Genomic DNA, 25,758 nt, shown 5'->3' on the forward strand with positions numbered 1-25,758 from the left:
TCCCTAGGAAGCTGCTGCCAATTATATTGGTGAAATCTTCCAGTGAACTTAGCCTGTTGTCTGTAAAGATGTTTTTTTTTGTCCCCAGTGGAATGTAGCTGTAAATCCAAGACAGAGGTTTTGACCTGTTTGTGTGTACGAAATGTGTACTTAGATTACCCTCAACACCCTTAGATCTGTAACCTAGTTATTACTGATGACTTCATCCTCACAAGAGACCTGGTATATAGGAAGGTTTTCATAGCAGCTTTGATGTAAAAGCAGCTGGTAACTTGGAGACCTTTGCACAAAAGAGAAGTCCTGGGTGGAGCTGGAAGCCCAGTTCTCTTCATTTCAGGGCTTGGATCTTAGGCACACAACCTTTCTTCTAACAAGTGATTCCAGATTAGATAGAGAAGGTAAACTTTCATATATGTTAAAAACTCAGTGTCTACAGAAGGATGTTAGAAGCCAAAAGTCACATGTGCTTTCAGGCATGGTAGTAGATATATGACTTAGGAATTAATTAATAAACAAAAGAATAACTTACAGTTTAGTTAAATAAAATTATATGCATTTGAATTTTGGTGGGGTTTAGTTATCTTAATACTTAAGACCACATTGGAACATACTTTTCCTCTTGTTTATGTGGTTTATACAACTTTGATAACGTCCTGCAGTAAGGCTCAGCTAAATGAAAAGATGAATTGTCTTTATGATTCACGAGGCACTTTGGATAATTAATTACTCGGCATTTATGGTTTGGCATGTGGTCATCAATCGTTCAAAAAATTCACATTTGTAAACATATCCTTTGCAGCTGGTCTTCTTATGTCAGACTTCAAAATGACTGGTGGAGATATAAGAGAGCTATAAATGTTTTTCTTTGAAATTTACTGGTTGTGCTCCAGTTTATTTCTTGTGGGAAAAAATTAAGCAACAGATGTGGGAGGACAGGAGCACTAAGAAAAAATGGTAAATTATCTTGAATGGTTCTCAGATTCACTTTCTTTTCCCTATTTCATTAGTAGATCTTGGAATCTCTAAACCCTCCTTGCTGTGGCTTGGATCTGGCAGCATTGTTCTGGTGTTAGGATGGCTTTGTGAAAATTTTTGAAAAGTCTGAGGTCAGGTAGGAGGAAAAAAGATTCCTGAAAGAGTAGGCTTTATTTATTTATTTATTTATTTTTAATAAAAAAAGTTTCATGGTTTACAAAACAAATCTTAATACTCTATTTTAAGTTTTCAAATCATGCGGTGATTTGATATGGCAGAAATCAAAACCGTTTGAGCTAAAAACTTTTGTGCTGGGGATGAATTTTGCTACATGAGACAGGTGCACTGCAACTAGCTGATTCCAGCACTGCACCATTCTGGTTCATCACTACCCAGGGTGGTGCTCAGCTGCTCAGATCCCTGAAAGAGACAGACACTACACAAGGAAAAAGAAATACCTGCTTATACATATGAGGGCCACAGGATCATTCAGATAGACTCATCTTCAGATTTCTTGAGCAATCTTATTTCTAGCATTTCCTAACTTAGAAACACTTGTCATTTCAACCTGTATACTTTGTACAAAGTAAATGACAGTCATTATATATATATGCATGCATGTAAATACAGAGAGCATACGCTGCATCTATTTTTACAAGTGATACAGGAAACTAAACAATACTCATTTAAATTATAATGTCTTCTGGTTTCACTCGGTTGCTTTTATAAAGAGCATACTATTGTTCTTAAAATCTGATAACCGTAACACAAGGCGGAACTTTTATCTGCCTTAAATGCGGGCTTCAGCTACAGACATGTTGAAGGACATATATTTAGAATTAGAAGGATTCTTGGCTGACACAAAGCATGCAAACATCTGCACGGTTTGTGCTGAAACAGTAACTGTTGTAAGGAAGAACATCTCTTGGGAGGCCACAACCCAGGCGTCTGGCCAAGAGTAGGTACAATTTCGGTGATCACACAGGCTCCACATGCAGATCATTGTGACTCTCACGTTTGTTCAGTTTGACCTTCTGGCAGGTCTGCTGTTGGTTTTCTGGTCCTGTACACTTGTCTGGCTCTTTCTTCCTAATATTTTACTATCCCCACACGCAAGGGAAAGCCATGATCCCCCACATCCAGTGAGTATTTTCCAATCCTGTTTTGGATGTGGGGAAAAGGAGTCTTTAGTACAGGTGGTTTTGTGGTTCAGTAATATATTAAAAGGTGAGCAAATCTGTTTATCTGCTGCATATAAGACCTGAGAAAACTCAACAGTGCCAGTGTTGATAGCATCTTGTCTTTCAGGGTGTAAACCTGCAGTCTGTTAATGTTGCCTACATGCTTAATTCACAGCACTTCGAGGGCATAAAGAAGACAAAAGTGGAGTAAGGGACAGGGTGAGTCAGGTTCTAGATACTATAAAGTCACATGCAGCATGTGTGCAAGGCATGCAACACTCCCTAGTGCTGGGACCACAGATTATTGTATTGAGACAGAGGAGAAATAGCCAGCTCTGGCCATAGTAGAAGCAGGGAAATTCACTTTATCTGCATTTATCTTTGCTTGCCTCAGACATTGGGTTGATTAGTAATTATTGCAGGTTCATTTGTGCTGTGGTTTATGGATAAGGAAGACAGCTCTGAAGGCTGGTTCACAGTATCAGTTCTTCCCTGGTAAACAGGTTAAAGGAGCATCAAGCTCTGAGGAGAGGCTGAGCAAGCACTATGCAAAAGAACATGTGGACAATAAAAACTCCTTGAGTACTACTGTGGAGCATTTTTTTTACTTATGTAGGATGGAGGTCAGAAGTGCATAGCTTGTGCTGTGCAGGATTTAGAGGCTTGTGTGCTTAGAAGCAGTAGTGAGGTATCCAGAAAGAAGAATCCAAGGGAAATAAATCAATAGTGTTGCATTATGTGTTATGAAAAACCTTCAGAAATGTTTAACATAGTTATCTAAATTAATGCAGCAAATGAGTTTCAGCATAAATTACGCAGTCATTTTCTCTCCTACTGATGCACATGATAGGGAAAGAGATTTTGCATTGCTAAATAAAGAGAGAACGTGGGGTAGAGATACCTTTGCATATCTGGACTACGGCTTGCAGCATATAGAAGGCCACTTGTTTGCCTGCCAATTATGCCTGGCTATGTTAGAGAAGCTTTATCTTGCTATAGCTATTTTCACCTGCACAAGATGATACAGACTTTTTTTTTTTTTTTTTCTGGGGGGGGCGTGTAGGTGGTGGGTGGGAGAGAGGTGTGAGCGATGTTTGTTTTACATCTGTTTCTAGAAGCTGCAGTTCGGGTGTAGTTATACCAGTATGAAAGTACCGTTCGGACTAGGGGAACTCATTTTGCAGCCTGAAGCAGAATGAGCTGTACCAGTAGAAGTACATGTAACAACTATAATTGCACTGGGACCCAGGGAAGCTAGGATGGTTTCTTTACTAGTGCAGCTAAAGCTGCAAGACTTGTTAATGTAAGTAAGTCTTTAGATGAATTTTTCCCACTCAAGGTGTTCCCATGGGAAACAACCCCAGCTTCCCCAGGCCTTTCAATGCAACGTGGAATGGAGTGAAAGAAGTGGGGGTCCTAAGTTGGTTATGTGCAACAAGGTAAGATGTTCTTAGACCCAGAACTTCAGAAATATGTCTGGTTTCTTTCTGAATACCAAACAAATGGAGTCTCAGGGCTGTGTAATATTGGTTTCATTTTTACCAGCTTGATCACTTTTATTTGTGAATAAAGCCATTGGATTCTGTTGGGAAATAAGCATGTTGTGTAAGCTTGCCAGCCCTACTCCAGCTAATTCACACCAAACAACCTGAAACCACTGCACACACTCTCCTGCTGTCTTATGACTACTGCAAAATTGTCTGCAAATGGTCTGAAGGACACTGTTTCAGCTAGAGGCTTGCCAAGTGCACAGTGCCTCAGCATAAAGAGATAAGACAAGAGAGAATTTACTTCAAACTGAGCAATCTTAATTATACAAGGAGAATAACTTTTCTGAGAAAGAATGATGTCTTTCTCTGACTTTTTGTGCTTTAGGGATTCTTTTTGCTTGATTTGTTTTTACATTCCTTTTAAATATGTGTGAAGCAGATTAAGGTTTGGTTTGGGACAGGTTTGCTACACCCACATCTGTCAGAGCCTAAACCATGCTCTGACATTTCTTTAACTTTCTCAGAGCTTGAATTCAAGATCTTGGGTTCTCTGCTCCTGGCCTGCAGTGGACATGTTTGAAGAGGGCCATCCTTGAATCATGCTGTGGTCAAGTTGAGGTTGGTCCTAGAGTGCAAATGTGCCAAATGTGTATTAACAAATCATTCTGTCACCTCTATTCCTTTCAATGTTAAATCTCATAGAAGACCCAAATTCTTGGTTTGCCAGGACATTCTCATTAATCTGTCCATTTTTATGAATATAGTCAACTACTTTTTTATGGCCCATCTGTTCAAAACAGCATTTAAAAGCTATTTAAAAGCTATCTTCTTACCAAACCTTCTGCCTATGGATATAGTCTGGAAAGGGAGCAACAGCTCCAAACTGTAGACACCCAAGTTCTGATATCTACAAGTAGGTATTGATATATAAGTTAGATCCTTAAATGCCCATTACACTCAGTGGAGAGCTAGTCAATACAGTGACAGAGCATGGGGAGCATTCATCTCATCCTGAAGTAAACACCTCTTAGCTAGTCAGCTGAATCACTCTCCAGACTCCATTGAGTGCATGGAGTTAGGGAAGGAGAAAAGAACATTGCCAAATCAAACTGAATAGAATAGCTATCAAGACATTTTTCCTGACTTTGGGCAGAGACAGTATTAATCTCCTTGGCTTGCAACAGTCTTGTAGAGGCTATAGAGGTGCAAACTTACTGCAAGAACCAAGAAACCAACACATCTGTGAACCAAATCAAACTGTCTGGTGTGGGTACAGGTTTCAGATGCATGAGAAAAGGAAGAAAGCTCCAGAACTGAGAAGCTTGGTTGTTTAGACATGAACAGTGTTTGTTTCTCAAGTTTTTTAAAGTATACCCTCACAGTTTTTTTTTTTTTTTGTGAAAGTGACAGACTTTCTGTTTCTGGTAATAAAGAGTTGATGTGTATGCCCTGAAGTGTTCAAATGAATAGTAAATTTTATTGAATCTGGGGGAGGGGAAAAGAGAAGGAGCTGTATCTGAAGTGTTTGGAGATGAAGTCCAAATCTGTAGAACTCTGCACAGTGTCCTAGAAATCTGGGGATAGAATCCCCAGTGTGATAGATAATGTCTCTTTCTTTGCTTAATGTCATTCATTAGTACAAGTTTAGTTTCATTAAAATGGATGCTCAACTTCTGTATGAAAATATATTATTAAATACATATTCATTTCCCAGACTAGCTCTTTTGCATGCATTGTTTCTAGAGACATTATTATATGAAAGTGTCTCTGCAGACTCTGAAAATAATCAGAAACAATAGATTAAGTGAGTAGAGAGAACCATCTCCCAATGGACAGCACTCCATGCTCTGTGAAATCCCTGTGGAAAGCGTGTGGTGTTACAGAATTTGCTGCAAATACAGACCAAGTCCATAGAAATGCTTGCTACCTGTTATTAAATCTTGCACATCTCAGTAGTCTGTGTCCTAAAAGCAGAGAAGAAAATGATTCCCTTTTTGCCCTGACCCCTAATCACTGAAAACTGTACATAGCCCATGTCCTGTCTTAACCCCTTCAGGCATTTCAATATTTGAAAAGCATGGCTAGCTGCTGTGAAAAAATAAAGCAACTACAGACAAAAACTGATTCTGTTTTTATTCTGTAGAGGAAAGAAAAAAAACCAAACCTGATTCACAAAAAAAAAAAAAACCTGTAGAGCTAAGGGGTAAGATGTTTGAAATAGATTGAATTATCTTGAGTTAGGACACTGCTGATTTCCCAGCTAGATGTTACTGCTCTCATCTGAGGGGTGGCTTTTGTGTGCTGCTAGTCTATTACAAAGCAACATTAAAGCTCAAACACCCTAAAGTATGTCAGAAATAAATGTCATACTATTTAATCAGTATTCTTTGATCCAACTTTGAATAAAAGCCCACCTAGTGCACTATTGCATTATGGTTTCATTCTTTCTTCACCAGCAGGGATGGAAACAACATGCAGGTTTTTCATACATGTCAAAATAGGTATCATTTTTCTCAGAAGGTCATCATCCTCTTGTATCTGGACCAAATGCAAATAAAGGACCTGAGACAATGTTGGTGGAATAGGAAGCAAGACTGCAAGTGTAATTCGCAACCCTTTCCCCGTATGCATGTGATCATGTGAAATATATTGTCCCTGCTTTCAAAACTTATTTCCTCTTCTGAAGATCAAAAATCTTTATTTTGATTTAGTATATATAGAAGCTCATATCAGTAACTATTTTGCAGGTTAAAAAATACCTAACAATTGTAATCATTTATCTGTATATGAGAAAGTAACATTGTGGGATCTTGTGTCTCCACAGCTGCTCTGTTTTGATACAACCAAAGTGGAAAATGCCTCACAAAAGTACCTGAGTCACCTCCATCTCTTACAGCTCTATGGTACTGCCAGGGATGTGGCAAGACACAGCTGCTACTGCAGACTTGCCAATTCCTTATGTGATACTAAACAGCTGTTGGAAGCTGTGTGTTAAAACCCATGCTGGGATTTGAATTTCTGTATAATCTTCCTCAGGAAGTGAAACCTGCAAAGCAACCTTTATGTCTCCCAAGTCCCAGTCTGTGTTCCTATATTAAGCAGGATTACACTTTGGCCAAGGAATTGCACTATGCTATGCCACTTTCTTTCATTCTTTTTCTGCACAAAACTATATTTTGGCATTAGTCTGCTCCACAAGCATGTCACGTGCAGTACAAAGTAATCTGATTTATATCTTATGTAAAAATGTGAAGCTTCAGGAGCGCATCTCAGTTAGTGATATGTGTTGATTTAAGAGGGCAACAGCTTTCTCAGGACTGGCAACACCTGTGTTCCCTTGCCTCAGTCAAGCAATATACAGAGGGTTCAGCTCCAACACCATCATTAGATATGATGGAGATGATTGGAAGTCACTGTTCCATTTTCCAGATGTTGCTAAGAACCTCACCACTGAATCCCTGGCTGGAGAGGTGAGATCCCCAAGACAAAGTGCAGAGAACAGGGAAGTTGCAGCTAAACTATTGCTCCCTGCTCTAAACACATCTCTGCCAGAAAGGTTCTAACAAACTGCAGGTAATTCAGAAAAGGACAAAAATGATTAAAGGACTTGAGAGATTAATTTCTAAAGAAGATTAAAAGAAATAAATATGCTTAGCACAGTTTCTCTAACTAAGGGGGAATTGTATAACTCCATACAAACATATGCAGGTACAAACAAACTGAGAAACCTTGCTTAAAATGCTTTAAGAAATAAATAGGGACAAAAAATATGGCTTTGATCAAAGTTAATGTATCACAGAATCACAGAATCACAGAATTTCTAGGTTGGAAGAGACCTCAAGATCGAGTCCAACCTCTGACCTAACGCTAACAGTCCCCACTAAACCATATCCCTAAACTCTACAAAGAGAGTTTGTAGATTAAACAAATCATGTACATTAAACTCTTGGAAATCTTTCTTTGGTAACATTGTAACCAAGCAATGGATCACTTAATTCTAGGAACTGATGGAAGTCCCTTTGCTTACTCAAAATAAAATAAAATAAAATAAAATAAAATAAAATAAAATAAAATAAAATAAAATAAAATAAAATAAATAAAATAAAATTCTCCAACACTATTTGGGAATGGACAAGATGAATCAAGTCATAGTAAAATGTATGTACCTTTTTTAAGAGGTAGGAACATACCACTAGGAATAGAGTGATCCTGTGTAACAGAGGTACAATAATGACTGCAAGGGCTGTCTCAGGAACACACTGCGCCAGGAGCTGAGCAGTTTGATTCAGACTACGTACCTCCTTCCTCACCCTTCTGTTCCTAAGCTTTCAGCATCTGCTCTGATGTGTCCTATTTCCTCCCTTTGCTACTCTCCTTTGGAGTTTCTTCAGAGTATCAGGGGCCCACTATCCTGGTTGATCCATGATATAAAAACCTTTAAATTTGTTGGTCCCATAACAACAAACTCCTTTACCCAGAACTCTGTGAAATACACAAGCAGATTTCTGCTGCTGGGATTAATGCCAGTCCCAGCAGTTCATATTTCAGTCAGGAACTATGTAGGAGGATGAATTCCATCCTGTCCAGCAGTCACTTGAACCCCTTCCTTTTAACTTCACATGGTACTAAATTAAACCTGATCATTGGAAGGACTATTCTGGAAAGACTGTTGGTGCAGAAATATACAAGAATGGAAAGTGCCTTTTGTTGTGGTGTAGGAGTCCAAACTGCAATAAATAGAACTTGCATTACCATTTTTAGGGCGCTTTATGAAATTACTTACTACAACTTCCTTCCTCAAAGCAACAGTTGTTCAAATCTGCAAATAACACTATACTGAGAATTAAATATGCCAGGAAGAAGAGCCACCATACTGAGAGACTTTGACAAAAGATTGGGCCAACAAGATTTGAATGAGGCTTAACAAAAATAAATGTAATAAATGCAAAGTCCTACATCTGAGATTTTTTTTAATCCCAAACAGTGATTCAGCTCTGCTGAAAAGGAGCTGGAGGTCCTAATAGGGAACAAACTGAACATAAGCCAGCAGTCTGCCCTTGCAGCAAGCTGTATCCTGGGCTGTATCAGCAAGAGTACAGCTAGCAGATCAAGGAAAGTGATTATCCCATCATCTTTGGCATTTATTAGGCCACAACTGGAACACTGTGCCCTGGTTTGGTCTCCTAAGCTCCAGAGAAACATTAAAAAATTGGAGAGAACCCAGAGAGGAGCCATGAAAGTGTTGAGCAGATTATAGAACTTGACGTGAAGGAATTGGATTTGCTCATCCTAGAGAAGGAAAGGCTCTGGGGGGATGTAGTCATAGTCTAGCCTAAAAGCTAGTTACAGAGAAGATGAAGGCAAGCCCTCCACAGACATGCACAGAGTTACATCAAGGGAAATTCTGCCTGGGTATAGAAAAAAATGCTTCATTGTGAGACTATTAAACACTGCACAAGGTCATCCAGAAAAATAGTGGAAGACCCCCAGTGGAAACACTCAGTGCTTGACCTGACAGGGCCCCAGGTAACCTAATAACTAGGCCCTGCTTTCAACAGAAGGTTAGAGCTGAAGTCCCTTCCAGACAAGAGTTAGGAAGATCTCTGGAGTTATACAGCAAACTTAGATTCCTTCTCTTATACACAGTTGATTCTTATTAACTTCTATTGCAGAAGCCAACTATATCCCTACATTTTTCTCTCTCTGTAGCTTCCTTAATTACTTTCCTTTTTAAGGTAATGTGAGCATGTGAGAAAAGGCCTTTGAAATTTCATTTGCCTTTTTTTTTTTTTTTTTTTTTTCCCCCGAAGAACAGGTGAATTTTGCTTTCTAAGATCTAAAGGAATTCTAAAGGAATAGCTCTTCAACATGCAATCTGGCTGCACTTTTCTGAGTGTACTATAGGCAGTTTGTTTGCTTTGAGACACATCTCCTACGCATTTGGCCCTAAAATGGGCTTTAACAAAAAGGACATTTTTTCTGTCCCAAATCACATTTGAAAAACAACAGTGCAACCTTTCATTTGAAACAATAGCCCAAGGAATTGATATAAAACATTCACCTATGAGTTAATTGAAATGTTTGGTTTAGCTTTGTAATCGTGTGTTTATTATGTCTTTCTCAAGCATGTGTTCACCTTTCTACATATGAAAGCATTCTTATTTTTGAAGCAACATATTTCCAGTAGATATTTTTGGCTATTTTGGTGTGAATCAGGAAATTTGGCAAAGCTGACTCTCTCCTGTGAACTTCACAAGTGTTAAAGAGTACCATTTTCCAATGCTGTCCAGTATACCATTCTGGAATATCTCCAAGCCACTGAACCGTGGATACTGACTCAGCAGAGCAATCAGAAGTTCAGTACATGTTAGAAAGATACAACAGCTGTTTCTTTTAATGCTCCTGTGGTGTCCTTGCTGACCAGGAGCATTGCATCCCACACTTGGGCCTTAACTTACAAAGGGAGACAGTGCTTTTTCAAAGCATAAAAGTGTATGTGGTGAAAAGAAAAAAGTGCATGATATAAACTAGAGTGCATAGTAAAACTAAAGAAGTTACCTAGCCTGAAAGGAAGAGAATGGATGCTCCATCTTCCTCTGTCAAGTCAACCTTTCTATGGGCTTTTAAATTCTGTACTTAACGCTGATATGCATCTTTGCAGAAGTGATATTTTTCCTCATGAGCCAAACATATTTATCAGTTCTATGACTTGCATTTTAAGAAGTTGGGGATTTGAATGTTTTAAAACACACCAATGTCTTTGAAGAAGTGATAAATAGGATGCAAACTGGGCTTTTGCTCATAAATATGTACTTATATTAAGTATGCAACCCTAATTATTTGAGTGGACTTGCATATTTATAAATAAGATGGAATTTGGTCCATGTGCCAAATTTGCAATTTAGTTGTGATGCTCATAAAGTTCCATCCAGATGCTTAAAGCAAATTCATCTGCAAATGATTTACAATCCCAAATTCTGCATGCTTGAATATTTTCAGAGTCCTAAACATAGCTGCTTAGGCTGCTATTCACCTTGTAGAAATCTGCAAACATAGTAGGTTAACTGGAGGAAAAGGAAGGAGAGGAGAGGAGAGGAGAGGAGAGGAGAGGAGAGGAGAGGAGAGGAGAGGAGAGGAGAGGAGAGGAGAGGAGAGGAGAGGAGAGGAGAGGAGAGGAGAGGAGAGGAGAGGAGAGGAGAGGAGAGGAGAGGAGAGGAGAGGAGAGGAGAGGAGAGGAGAGGAGAGGAGAGGAGAGGAGAGGAGAGGAGAGGAGAGGAGAGGAGAGGAGAGGAGAGGAGAGGAGAGGAGAGGAGAGGAAAGGAAAGGAAAGGAAAGGAAAGGAAAGGAAAGGAAAGGAAAGGAAAGGAAAGGAAAGGAAAGGAAAGGAAAGGAAAGGAAAGGAAAGGAAAGGAAAGGAAAGGAAAGGAAAGGAAAGGAAAGGAAAGGAAAGGAAAGGAAAGGAAAGGAAAGGAAAGGAAAGGAAAGGAAAGGAAAGGAAAGGAAAGGAAAGGAAAGGAAAGGAAAGGAAAGGAAAGGAAAGGAAAATAAACTTGTTATTTAGGAAAAACACAACAAAAACAACAACAAAAAACACACACACAAAAAAAAACCACAAATAAACAAACAACAACAACAAAAAAACATAGTTTCCATAGGCATCATGGGGATTAGTGAGTAACTTAGTTGTCAATGTGCTGTGTTTGAGAGCTATGCCAGATCCCATATCTTTGATTATTCTGATTTTCTTCTAGCTGGTGTCCCTACCTGAGTTGCTAATACTGCTAATTCATGGACTAAATCAAAAGAAGAAAGCTTAATTTTAATGCCCTAGAGATTTGAAGAGTGACTTTCACAGTAGGAAAAAAAAATAATTAAAAAAAAGAAATTCTTTTAGTATGAAAAAAAGTACTTTGTCAGTACTTTTTTTCACATGCATGTTTGATATTATTTCAGCTCCAATTTTAAATGAGTTCTCTGCACCTCCCTTTGATTTCTACTTGATTTACCAGTGAAATCTGATCTCAGTGTTAGTCCCATCACAACATCTTTTGGAGGAACTAACCTGAAGAGAGATTTTACTCTTAGCTGTACCTAAGTCTGATGGAGGGAGATATCCAGTCACTTTGCTATTTGGTCAATAAACTGTAATCTCCTCTGAGGCTGCAGACAAGTTGAAAGATTCTGACAGATACAAGTTGGTTTCAACATAGTATCTGTATGTTACAGCTAATCTGTGTGCTTTGGGGCTCAACAGTTTATCATGCTTAATCCCGCAATAAAGAGTAATGACATTTTCTGCATATTTCCAACCAGGGCTATGGGTTCCTGCGTGACTACATGACTAGCCTGTTTTGTGCACCATGACCTAGGTGGTACCATAAACCTCAGAGAGTGCTAATGAGTAGGAAACACAATTCCCTGTGCATCCTAGACTTCAGAGCCTGTCTTCATCTCTGATTCTGGCTGCTGGTTAGGAGCATGGCTCTGCATTATGCCTCAGAAAAGCAGGATGTCAAGACACAGCTGGAAGACTCAAATCATTATAAAGATAATGAGACATTCCTAGCTCAGGCCTCTGGCACAGACCAGTAGAAGGGTACCTGTGCTAACGTCAACTTGAGACATGAAAAAATGTCATGAACAGAGAAAATCACAATTGTGTTAAAAGTACATCTTTACCCAAGTTTTGTGTTTCCTATTTGCCTTCTGTTTCCAGAGACTAGAAGGCATAGCAGCCTCCAACCTTTCAATAGTTTCTTTCTAGCTGCAGAAGGTAAGGCTGTCTTTTCATTGTGAGGCTGGAAGTGAGGGGTACTTCATGGAAATTTACATGCTGGGGAACCATAAGAAGCATCCATGCATAATGCCTCCTAATTGCAGCCCATACCTCACACTTGCATTGCCTCAGCAGTCCAATGCCATGAGTTATTTCCTGGCTGGCAGGCTCAGGACCTGATCCTGGGCCCTCATGAATCCTGGATTTGATATCTGCATCCATTTCCTGAAATTTCTGGGTTGCCTCCTGTGTAAGTGCTGAATTGAAACTGTGCCTTTCCAGGCAAGATCTTAGCCAAATGATCCTTCCCAGATTTCATCATGGGCCCTATCTCCTCATAACACTCACAGCCCAGAGCAGGAGGCATACAACTGAAACCTTTATCACCCACCAGCTCTTTCGTTGTATTCATTTCTAATCTCAGTCCAGAGTTAGTAATGGTCCATGCACATTATTTCTCATGATTAAGTTCTTAACAAGAGCAGCCATCAATTATATACATGTGAATACATTGCATTTTTCAACAGAAGAGGTTGCATGTTGAGGTCTGTTCTTCATCCTCTTGCTTGTAGGAAGCATTTCCCTCCTAATTGATGGACAGCTTGTTTATAATTAAACTGAGCACAGGGACAGCCCTTAGTTTACTTTATTGTCTGACATCTTCCTATTCAAACATCAAGGTGAGGCCAGGAAATGTCTCTTTGAAAAAGGTGTTCAAGCATATCTTTATTGAGTATAATCAGTGCATACATGCCTTGGGGGAGGAAGGGAACAGATCCCTGGGGTTAGAAGCACACCAGGAGTCACATGCCCACAGATGGAGATCCTTTCATTGAGGGACATGCACTGGACCATGTACTTGTTTAAGCCTTTGAACTCACCTAAAAGAGCTGTGGAAGCATCCTGGCAACTGTAGGTGTTGGAGATGTCTTGGAGCTGGACTAACTTTTAAGATTTCCTTTCCGTGCATTTGTGTGAAAACACAGTAACTCCACTCTTGGTCTTTGGATGGAAATGTCAAGTTCATCTTTCATTTTACCTTCATTTTTCTCTAGTGATCAGAGTGGTTTTAAGACAACTGGAAAAACTACAGATGCTCCATTTCCCAATGAAACACTAAGCTGTAAAACAACCTTACTGGAACATTCTTGCAGTTCCGAGCATGTCCCTCAAGACTTAGAGAGTAACTGAATGCTTTCATCCTAAACAGCATCTTCCACTTTGAATGCTGGTCATACAGGCATCCACAGAGAAGGATGTCCTCTAGGGACCAGTGTTAGCCAGTGTTTCTTGAGTGTGCTGCAAAGTGACGGGGGCAGGTTCAGGCCTCCCACAGGTCTGTAACAAGAACCAGCAGGGAATGGCATTTTCCATTCCTGGAAGAACACCACTTCAAAGCAAAGGCTAAATAACCAATGCTCCCATCTAGTGGTGAAATGGTACCCAATGGCCTAAACATGTCTGGGCATCAATCTGAGCTTGCCAGGAGAAGCTTAGAGTTGGATGGACCTTGCCACAAGACAGTGCCACCCTTTGGAAATTCTGTAGAGCTTAGCACAGTGAGTAGATACCCACTCACATCCAAAGACCGAGGAGAAACTAACTAATAACCCCATTTAAAACTACAACATTAATAATGATAAATCAAAAATAAAACATTAGGATCAAGGGTTCTTTTAAAGCAAGGGAAGAGCAAAAGAGCATTCTCATTTTTTTTTTATTATCATTATTATTTTTTTTAAGGAACTGTCACTGAGGTGCAGGTGTCCACATTATTTTGGCTTCGGTTCCTAAAGCATGTAGGCCCCTTTCAAAATGTTATTCAAGGTTAGCAATTAGCAACAAATTCTGATTTGTGTTGTTGTTATGTTGATTACCATGTAATGAATATGCTAATGTCCTAATACACTGCTGAACTTATAATTACTGACCAGAACAAAAACACATATTTTTTGTTTACATTTGAAAGCATACGGTAAGAGGTGAATGATTACCATATGCTCAATTTGTGGCATTTCTGGGAGTCACCCCATGACACTATTGTAAATTATTTCATGAGGTCTGCTCAGTTCTTCCTAATATGCTTATTTTCAATTGTTATGCTTGGAAGCTGAGCAGATCAGCAGGAAAAAGGTATTGTTCTTCTCACTGTATCTTTTTTTAAAGACACAGCTGCTGCCTACAGGATATACCCAGAAGCAAAATTCATTAGTGATGCTGAGACACCACTTTGTCACAAGAATGAGCTGTACAATTGAGAAAGAACTTTAAAATATCATCTCTTGTTAGACTGTAATTGTCACTTCTCTGTTTTGACTTCACTGTCCTTTTTTACTTTACCTAGACATAATAATGCAAATAGCAGAATAGTTCTAACAGCAGTCTCATACGTGCAGTTTCCAACAACACATTTCAGAGCACTTTGCACTGCCATAAACCTGGTTTGGCACACCTATATTTCCCAAATCTCAAATTGGTGCCACCTGAAATAGGGTTTACGTGAGTCAAAGCACAGAATCTTGAGAGATGGAGTGGTCCAGAGTCCACTGGAAGGAAGCTCTTCTGACCAACAAGAGAGAGCTTGGCTAGCATTTCAGTGGAGCCCACTTGTGAGAAGGAACTACAAATTTCTTTGTTAAACTGACTAGGAGGGAGAGGGAACAACATGGGTAATACTTGAGTAGTACTAGATGTTAGATAAATATCTAAATTGTTCTCTCCAAAAAACTAATCCAGTATTGGCAAGCCATGAGTTTAGTGACTCGGTACAAGATCCAAAATGAACCCACAGAACAATTTATGACAGATTTGTACATGGAGGATTCTGTGTTTATTGACAGGGATGAAATAATCCAATATTAGGCAGTCTTTAAGACAAATAGTGCAAAAAATTATTCAAGTTTACTGGAATTAACCAAAAAAGCAGTGCTAAAACTATTGGGATGATACAAGTGCTACTAAAACCCTACTCTAATTAGAACATAACTGTTAGTGTATATGCCTTACATGGAGGTTAAACACCTGTAAATGAAGTGATAGTCTGTGGCAAATGCACAAGAACCCATACACCAGGTGGATGGCTGTCACAAGAAGTTCAGCTACCAGAAAAAAAGAAAATTCAAGCTGAATTCAAGTGCCCCAGACAAAATAATGCTTACAAAAGTGCATAGACAATCACAGTTCTAAAACCTTGTACAGATGTCAACCAGAGCTTTTTGATAATGAACAGAATGGCTAATCATCATGTTGACTGTATCCATAAGCACCCTGCATGCACAAACACATATGAACTCAATTTTCAGGTTGTATGAATCTGCCATTCCTGTAGTAAAAACCTGAGTACTTTAGGCCGCCGGGATACAACATGCTGTAAACCTGTATTATGCTCCAAACAGTTAGGAAAGGAACACGTGCATCATTGGAGTAAAATATTTTCATCCTGTTCTTTTAGTTTAGGATAACCTTAAGAAATTGGCAGCAAGATGTGCTACTGTTGTTGTATGTTCAACTTTAAAAGATATTAGGGTTGGCAATTTATCTTGCCAAGTTTTTACCTTACCTCTCAGAAGTCTTGGTAACACTAAGATCTCTTGAAGATTGAGTTTCAACTGGATGCTGGCAGGAATCCACCTTCATCAAAATGAAGTAACTAATAAAAATTCAGAAAGATGCAGCCAAGCAATGACTTGTGGCTCTGTTACTGCAGGTAGGGCAGTGAGTGGTTTATGTATTCAGGTCTTCCACCTCTACAGTAATAACCTACACACAGATTGAAAAAGAGATGTATGCAATTGTGTTCAGTTGCGAGGGTTTCCATCAATACGTGTGTGGGAGAAAAGTGATTGTGGAATCTCATCATACATTACCCATGTTTGCTATATTGCAAAACCATGTGAAAAATCTCATCTATAAATATTTTTATTCCTATTTGTTTTATTATTGGAATAATATGGCTTGTCATTAAACACCAGGGCTCTAAAACACATACTTCAGGCAAATTTTAATTCTATATTAATTTGAGATATACATATATATTTATCACTGGTGTGAAAAGGAACGGTGTAAGGGAGCCAAAGGGGCTGCTACAATAAACATATTTTGATTAATTTCAGCACAAAATTGGTATTACTGCTGACAGAGAATCACCAGTAAATAAGGTGACCTTGAAACCTCCAATTGTGTGAGGCATTAAATAGAGGGAAGACACGACAAAAATGACAGAACATTTGACTGTTTATTTTCACCTCCCCTGCATTCCCCTGTCAAAGGATGAGGCACAGAAAAGCATAGCATCTGTGCTAAGGAAGTGTCTATAAGCATTAATTAATTATAATGCCAGTCCTCTGTGTGCTGGATGTGGTGTCACTCTCTCACAAACACTCTACTCGTTCCACTATCATCAATTCAATTATTTGAGATACTCTTCAGCAGGTGTATATGATGCGTTCTTTCAAAAGCTTCTTTGTGATGAAATATTCTCAATGGCTTAATGCATATTCCCTTATGCCACAGGTTGTTAAAAGCCCAGACACGTACCCAGTTCAAAAAACCCTTGGTAATGCTCAAGCTGACAATATAGCAAAAGACAGCCATGATAAAAATAAAATTAAAAAAAAAAAAAAGTGACTTATTTATTGAGACCAAACAAACCACAACCTTTCGGACTTGCACCCAGGGCAGGAGAGTGAAGATGCCTGCAGAGCCATGGTGGGAACACATGAAAAAGAACAGAACCGTGCGACTTAGAGATTTCTTTCTAGTGAGTGGGGCTGTGGGAGCTGATAACAGGCACTTTCCACATGTTGGCAGGTTCTGAGGCAGCACCACCAGTTTACAGCAGACTGGTAAATAACAGTAGCCACAAGGATCAATGAGATGACATTGCACTGTGCTTAGGGTTCTGTTCTATCCTGAGCACCAGAAAAACTTCTCTATGCTCTGACAGACTCCTTGAGGTTCAAGTGAGACTTCTAGCTCTTGAGGAAATTTCCCTGTGCCTTTGTGCTGCTGCAGCAAAACTTGAATGTACGTAGTACTGTAGCCAATATTGTTGGTATTGTAACTCCATACTTGGTACATGGGTACATGTATTTTATTTGAAAAAAACAAACAAAAAAAAACACATTCCCATACTTAAAGGGGGGAGGAGAGAGGGAGAGGAGAAGAGTGAATGAAAAGATGTCTCCATTTGTGTTGGCATGTTGGGCCTATGCTACATGTCCAGACAACAGGTTTCAGGTTTTAGGTGACTTCCAAAAAGTCACCTTTTGGAAGACCAAACCCCATTTCATTTGCTTCACACTCATATGTCATAGGAATCTTCCCTTTCCCTCCTTACTAATAGAGATCAAACTGCTCCCATTGTACAAAATGATGAGAAAATTGCAAATGAGAAATCTGGCTACAGATATTCAGAAACCCCCCTGCCAAAGATTTCTCTGTCTTTCCACAGCAGAGTGTATATGCTTTACAGATGTGGGATATAATTAATGGGCACTATTACCTGTGTCCAATTTTAAAATTGTTGTTTCAAGATGATGTCACATTCAGACAGTACTCCCTGGCCAAATTATACTCCCACGGCAGCAGGGAGGGAAGAAATTGAGAGCCATTTGCTACACAAGCACAGGTCCTATTGCTTCATTTTGCAATAGAAAGGATGTAAAGTAGGTTAGCTTGTGCTCAGAACCTTGTTTTATTTACAGTTCTTTTGTACTCTATTTTCATATATTATGGGGCAGTCAGACCAAAAACATGTTGTTGTTATAGCTGTGTACAATCTGTTCTTCCTCTTTTGTGAATGTTTACTTTATAAGGCTGTTTGTCAGAGAGACAGAGGACAAATAGGAGAAGCCCATTTTATATTGCTAAAACTAAATTCAGACCTGATAGAGATGTACAGAAGTGGTGCAGTAGTTCTTCCAATTAGGTGTTTGATACTGCCTCCATAGAAAACAGTAACAAATTGCCATTGATTCCAGGATTAGAGAGCAGGGCTGGACTTCAAAACATTAGCTCTTTGGTGAGCAGTGACATCTATGACTCTCATGCCCTTCATTAGGATCGCATGCTGTAAGAGACTTTGTTTTTCTAGAAGAATTTGTTGACTTTTATTTTTACTTTTTCATGCTTAGTACACTTTCTGTATAGTCATGGTGTTCCTGCTGTTAAGGGACGTAGCCATGGATGATATATCACTTCACAGATTCCCAGCAGGAAGTGAAGATGCTGCATTTAGAAGCAGGTATATTTACAACTACTCCCATCCTGTCTGGCACTCTCTGGGCTTCTCTGGATTCCAACACACAGGATTTATATGCTATTACATTACTTAAATCTCAGTGTGCTCTTGCATCATCTCTGGCACCAGGCACTCCAGCACATTTCTATAGTCTTACCCATCTTCATAGGTGCATGACCTCACTGATACCAGGATCTCCCATAGTCCCAGAACTTAGAAGGTCCCTTTTCCCAAACCCTACCTGCTATAGTTAGCTTTGGGTTTGCTACTTTCTTCTTCTGTGACCAGATGATAGCTGTCACAAGAGTTCATTGATGGAATTGAGGAAAAAATCACCCTTTCTTTAGCATGTAATAAATGTATCGACCTAAATAAGGAATAAGACCTCAAACTCACATTTACCAAATTCTTTCCTCACGACTCTGAAGCTTTCTTTATTTTTAGATCCAAGCCTTGCTCTGCCTTGCCTCGTCTTGCCTTGTAGCCTGTCATTCAGCTCTCATTCCTCTTTTTTTCCCTCTTCCTTCAAATGGCTGGTGAAGGATCCCAGTCTTAGCAATGTCTGACATAATCTATTCAGACTTTCGTTACAGGTTTAAATAATTGTCCAGTTATTTAAAACATAACAGCCAGTTATTAGCCCAAGAGGATTTCCATGTGATGGAGAAAAACAGATGTTCATCGGTTCCCACTTATGAGCTGAGTGTCACTTCTCCTTTAGTTTTCTTCAGCGGGCAGGTGGGCCAAATATTTCAAGGGCTGCAATTTGAAATAGATATGCGTTCACAGTCCCTGATGGGATACAGGATACACTTTATATGGAGGCCCAAAATTGATGCCATTGTTTCTCACAAACTTCCCAGATGTTATGATTCAAATGTTTTCATGATGCACGGGAAAACAGCACTTTCCCTGCAGTCAAGGGAACTCAAGGGTTTCCAATTATGGTCACACACTCAGTCTTATTAGCACAAAATTTAATTTGCTTTAATCAGACTGAGGTGGGTAGAGCGCGAAATTAACTTGACTTTCATTTTGCATTGTACAGTAAACTGACTTGGTGGAATCACTGTAGAAATCTGAGCTGTGAATGATAGATGAGATGAAAAAAAAAAAAAATAAAGGAGAATAAACAGTGCTGTGTAAACGTCACTGAACTAAAAGGAACACAATATTAAATTCAGTTGTTGGGAGAAACACTTTACCTCCCTGGCAAATCAAAGGGCATGTCGACTTTAGCTGCACTATTTTGTCTCTGAAGCTGAGAACAGAGGCTGGATCCAAGAATTTCTCTTTGCCATCCCCTCTATTCTGAAAACTTGCCAATAAATTTTCAAACCGTATATTTTATTTTATTTTATTTTATTTTATTTTATTTTATTTTATTTTATTTTATTTTATTTTATTTTATTTTATTTTATTTTATTTTATTTTATTTTATTTTTTTGCCAGAAAATGACAATTTAATGAGAATAGAAACACATTAGTTTCAATGAAATTTCCATTCTTCATTTGAGACTTATTCAAAACTCTGAGGGAAAGGTGAATATTTACTAAAGACTAGACAGGACGGAGGTTGTCCAGCTGTGATATGGGTCTGCTTGTAGTGAAGAAAAGGAAGAAATCACACCTGAAATATTCTGCATCCCAGAAAAATAAACTGATGACTGGATTTGCTGGAAATGTGTTTTCCTTTGAACTCGTTTGAAAGGTTTCTGTTTCACCTCAATAAAGAACAAAGTCTTGATATTTTCTTTTTCTTTCCTTCTCTTTCTTTAAAACAAAACTCTATTTTCCAGCCAACCCTAACATTAATTCCCTTTTCCCAACTCCCTGTCACCTTTCCTGTGTTGCTAAAATAAATGTTTTGGAGATGGAAGCTGCCCTACTGAAACCACAATTGCCTCCACCTGAACCATTTCCTTATAAATAACAGGAAAAATAAAACAATGCTTCTCAAACACTGGCCTACAACTTTTTCAATACAATTTTAGCATTTTTTTCACCCTTTGTCATGGAGAGATTTCTTTCTCAGAGCAAACTGCAAATTTGAGAAGGCTAAAGGCAGAGAGAGAAAGCTTCAGAAAACTTTGAAAGATAAAAGGGGCAGGCTCTGATGGAAATAAATAAATAAATCTTTCATTTCTGAAGACAGTTTCAGTTCACGGATCTGAGAGGATATGCTCCAAGCAGAGTGAGTATTAAGGTCCCAACTGTGACAGAGGCCAAATCAGCACTATTTTTGCCCCACTTTACCTGTGGGCTCAGATTGTGATAAGAGAGTCACCTGTGGAAGAAGGGTAGCGACAAGCAGCAGAGAGATGCACATTGGTGATACATGCCTAAATTCTACAACAATCCATGCAAAAAAATGTTCTAAATTTTTTTTAATTTATTTATTTTCAGGGAAAGAGTAAATTTTATCACCAAGTGGGAAATGCTACTTATACTGTTTACTATCTTTAAACTGTGAAATGTGCTGGAAAATAAAGACTTTAATTAAAGTTGTCTTTTCAATGCCTATTCCTTGCAGAAAAGTGACACCATTTCAAAACACAGCTTTTCTTGTATGTCTCTATTTACTTTCCCATTTTTCATATAATAGCTTCTATTTAACCAGTTCCTGCAACATATTTGACATTTGCAGTTGTAACTGCAACATATTCAAGTGCCTGGAAAGGGAGAGTAAAGTTGCATGGTATCTTCTGTGTTGCCAAAAAGGTGGGGAACACAAAATAAAGCAGACTAAAGCTTGTTTCCCCAGATTAACATCAGAACTTGTACTTTTATTATTTAAACAAACAATGTAATGTTTTCACTGTAAAGTTCTGATCTCAAAATACCAAAGCAAGATAGGAATAAGTTTTTCCATCTCTTCCTTTTAATAATGGAGGGTAAAAAATGCTGACTCTCTTTGAGACAGTAATTGGCTACAAAAAGAGAAATTTAATTGTGTTTTTAACTATCTTTAAACATGTATTCGCATATACAAATTATGATACATAGCCTGGACATATGCAAATAGGCATTAAGCCACAGTACTGTTCATATTTCTTAATTTGTCTTGAAGCATTTGGAAAGTATGCGTGATGAGAACTGCTTTGCTATGCTGATCTATCTGCACTCTCCCACTGAGAAGAAAAAGTAGTCTTTTTTTAAGGCTTCATACAGCAAAAAACATGGCAGAATTTCCCAGTCCAGCTACAAAGTTACATGAAATGGTATACCAGCAATAACTAGCAATGAATAACCAGCAACCATGCTACTCCTGGGAAAGCTCCCTTGCATTTTAAATCAACAAGAAAAAAGCTGACCCATTTTCAAAATATAAAGCAACTCGGAAAATTAACTTTCTCAGATCTTAAGTGCAAACAGTATATGAGACTTCTGCAACACTACTATTGTACTTCAGGATACAAATCCTGCCCTCAACGGCTGCTGATTCAGGAGACACTTCTCTGCCTGCACAAACCTGGCACATTGCCCTTGAAGTGCAAATGCCCATGGTTAGTGGCCAAACATGTGGAGGGACACTGGGAGCAGTGGCAGGCACTGAGAATGAATTTTTGAGAGCTTTTGAACCAAATGGTATAGGGGCGCATTTTTTGGTCCTTCCCATTACACCAGATAAACCAGTGATCTATTAAGGCAGATGCTGTCTGTGGTGATGAGGACGGGCAGAATAACACTCTAGATCCCTTCAAGCATGGAGGTTCTTGATGGCAAGATGTGAGACGCTGCTTTTGATCTAAGCAGGTGCACAACTTGCTACATAGTGGCATGGCTGCCTGTCCTGACCCAGTGAATCCTGGCCCTGCCTGCTGCCCTGGCCTCCCTGCACATGTCAGGCTGCCTCTGAGCTGGCACTTAAAATTGTGAGCCCACAATATTTACTTATTTACCTTGCTACTGCTAACTCTATCCCAATAAATATGTATTTCTTCATTGGAAGGCAGTATCCCACTGCACATTGAGAGAGCTGTCATTTCAAAACCTTTTTTTTTTTTTTTTTTTTTTTTCATTCTCCTTTCTTGATGATTCAGCAATGTGGCACTTTTTTTTTTTTTTTCTTCAAAAACCTGCTTCATATAAACCTGTTTATTTCAGTTAACCTTCTCAACTGAAAAGCCAGCCCACTGCAGCTCGTCAATAATGCCTCCATAAATCACAACCATGCAGAGTACAGGCAGAGATTAATTTTGAGTAATTTTGTGTACAAGGTTTGCTCCAAAACTCATCTATCTCTAGAGGTTTATTTACATATCCAGAATATCCAGTTCTTGAATTCCAGCAAAGTTTTGCATTGACTGATTTTTAATAAAAGATGTCTAAAGGCTGCAAGTTATTTTAGTGTCCTAATCTTGTATTGAAAACAACAAGGAATCAAGGCACAATCCTATTAATAATAATGGTGGGAAAGAGAAACTTCCAGACCTTCAGCAGAAAGGTGTATGAGAGCATTGTCAGAGTTCATCAAAGCAACCAGACTTCAGGAATGTTTTGCTGCATTTATCCTTGGGATGCTACACTCTTTTGCTCATGAAGGCTTTGTGATAAGTTAATATGAAAGATGGAGCTTTATAATGTTTGTGGCTTTTCCTGCCTGACTCTGCCTACGGAGTTTGGAGGATGTCAGCTGGGGTCAGTGGGATGGAGCACCAGAGGGAGCTCCCAGCCCTGCTGACATGGAAACCCTCAACCCTTTTAGCAGCAAAATGCAACTGAAGCTCAACTTTTACAAAACATGGGGATGACTTCTGATATAATACAGAAATTGGCAGAAAATCTGGGCTGAAGACAGGCCTGTTATCTTTGTCTTTTCGTTTCATTTTTTTGTCATCTCTTATGAATCCAGCTCCTTGACAGAGAGAAATCAGAGAAATAGGCTATGGCTCAACCTATGCAGCTGTGCAAGTGGGTAAACAAATGGAGAGGTGACCCTGGTCTGTCTGAAAGTCCACGCTGTGGTCATGGAAGTTCATGCTTCTTGCCTAGGGCAAATACAGGGGAGTGTAAAGCAAATAATAGGCTGTGAGCTTCTTACCAGCTTCCACTCTTGAGCCAGTACTGAAATATAAGAATTATTTATTAATACAGGTCAGGCCAGCAGTAAGTTAATGCTTTTCCTCAAGAGAGAGAAAACTAGAAAGAAGTAATATCCCTGATATCTCTGAGTCCCAGGGCTGCTTCAGAGATAGTGCAGCTTACACTCGTTGGAAGGCTCTGAGTCCACTCCTGCTGCATTTCCTACTGCACCTTGGAATGAACACCGGCCTGTAACTGGGCTGCACATGCAACAGGATACACGTTTCCTTCAGAGATGACCTATGTCATGCTGGCAAGCACCTTCCCCTTCTTTTTTTTTTCCCCATCTGTTTTGTACAGAGAGATGGGAGTGCTTAGAAACACCCTGTACATGCACCAATGCCCTTCAGGCAGGGTGCAAGAACAACCCTGAGCCCAGCCAGACACATGCACGCATCTAAAACTAAGCCAGTGAGCCCATGAGAATTTCATCAGGATGCTTCTGAAGGGCAAAAATGGCTTTTTTCTTTTTTCTTTTTTTTTTTTTTTTTGAGTGAAAGCAATTCTACCAGTCATCTTCCACAACATGGTATGAGGAAAAGAAACCAGGCCACGCTCCCTCCTAAGGGATAGCTGCTAATTGAGCTCAGTAGGCTCTGTTCCTAAATCCACATCCGCATCTGAGCAACCGCAACACCAAAATGCGCCTGAGGTGCACAGAAGCTAGCAGCAGTACCTGCAGTTTGTTAAAAACATACCTGATGATAAGACACAGAGGGCAGATGAGTGCTAACAAGGATCCCAGTGTCCCACAGGATGGGCACAGCAGGAAGGCGATGCCCGGCCAGAAGAGCCATGCCCTGCAGCAGTGATGCTGAAGGACTTGAAGACTTGCCACCTCTGGGGATGATAAAGGAATCAGGCTGTGTTGTGCTGTTGTGCTCCGTCCTTCCCAACTCAAACAGGGCTGGCGTGCACCCCCAGGCCGTTTCAGGGTTTGCAGAAACAGAGCAGCAAACCAGGACACATGCATCCCATCAGGGATGAATGGCAGAAAACTCTTGGGGAATTGTGACAAACGGGCAGTGTGAGGTCTGTGGGTTCTTACTCACAACTTTAAGAGCACCTCTTTTGTCCAAAGCCAGAATAGTTCTAAAATAAAATAGCAACTACTTGGGTGAAACTTCACTTTGGTAAAGTCAATAGAAAAATTCCCCTGTACTTCATTGGAGCCATATTCACCATGGAAGTATTTTGACAAGGCCGAATGAGTCTGTGCAAGGGTTTTAAGGATCTTTGTGTACTGTACCCTGCCAGTTTAAATGATGACTGCAAAGAAATGTTATAAAACTTTTTCCAGGAGAGGCGAAAGCTTTCTCCGTGTCACAGATTTTAATATACTGGGACTCTTACCCGTGGTGAATCGGGTTATTTATCCCCTTTATTTATATGCATTGCTCTAACACGGTAACAAAACAAAATGATAGATGCACTTATACCAGTTGTTAAACTCAGTAACAAAGCAACAGCATCTGTGCATAACTTTACCCCATTGTTATCAATTTATATAAAAGACAAATTCCTCAAGCTGTGAACATGTGAAAGCAAATTCTTTGCCACCTGGGACTCTCCAGCAATTACTTTGTCCCCAAATCTCAAACTGCTCCACGGGCTGCTCCAGCATCACTGGGGCCTGATGCTGATCTCACCGACCTTAGCCCTGTTCACTCTCCTGATTTCCAGGGAAGTTGTTCTTAATTACATCACTCTATTGGAAGACAGAATCAGGCCAATGGTGAGAAATACCGGATGCCACGCTCTCTCCCATTCTGGAGTTCAGAGTCTAAGCTAAAAGCGAAATGTCAAAGGCAAAAGCAAACCTTCGCGGACTGCAGACTAACTCCACCTGCCTCCTGCAGATAAATTTTACGTTTAGATGTGTAGGTAGAGCTCCCACTGCAGTCAATACAAATTGTGCTCAACCAGCACTATCTGTCACCGATCCAAGAGCCCATTCTGGAAGTCATTTGCTCAGAGAGGGGAGTCTTTGGGTGACAAGCTCTCCTGATA

At 39.5% G+C, this 25,758-nt stretch overlaps 1 protein-coding gene across 2 annotated transcripts in view; it reads left to right on the top strand.

The window, feature by feature from the left end:
- Nucleotides 1-25,758, top strand: part of ST6GAL2 (ST6 beta-galactoside alpha-2,6-sialyltransferase 2) — a 181,217-nt gene that overhangs the window by 100,165 nt on the left and 55,294 nt on the right. The window lies entirely within an intron of this gene.

Source organism: Aythya ferina (assembly GCF_964211825.1).
Source record: "Aythya ferina genome assembly, chromosome: 1".
Lineage (NCBI taxonomy): Eukaryota > Metazoa > Chordata > Aves > Anseriformes > Anatidae > Aythya > Aythya ferina.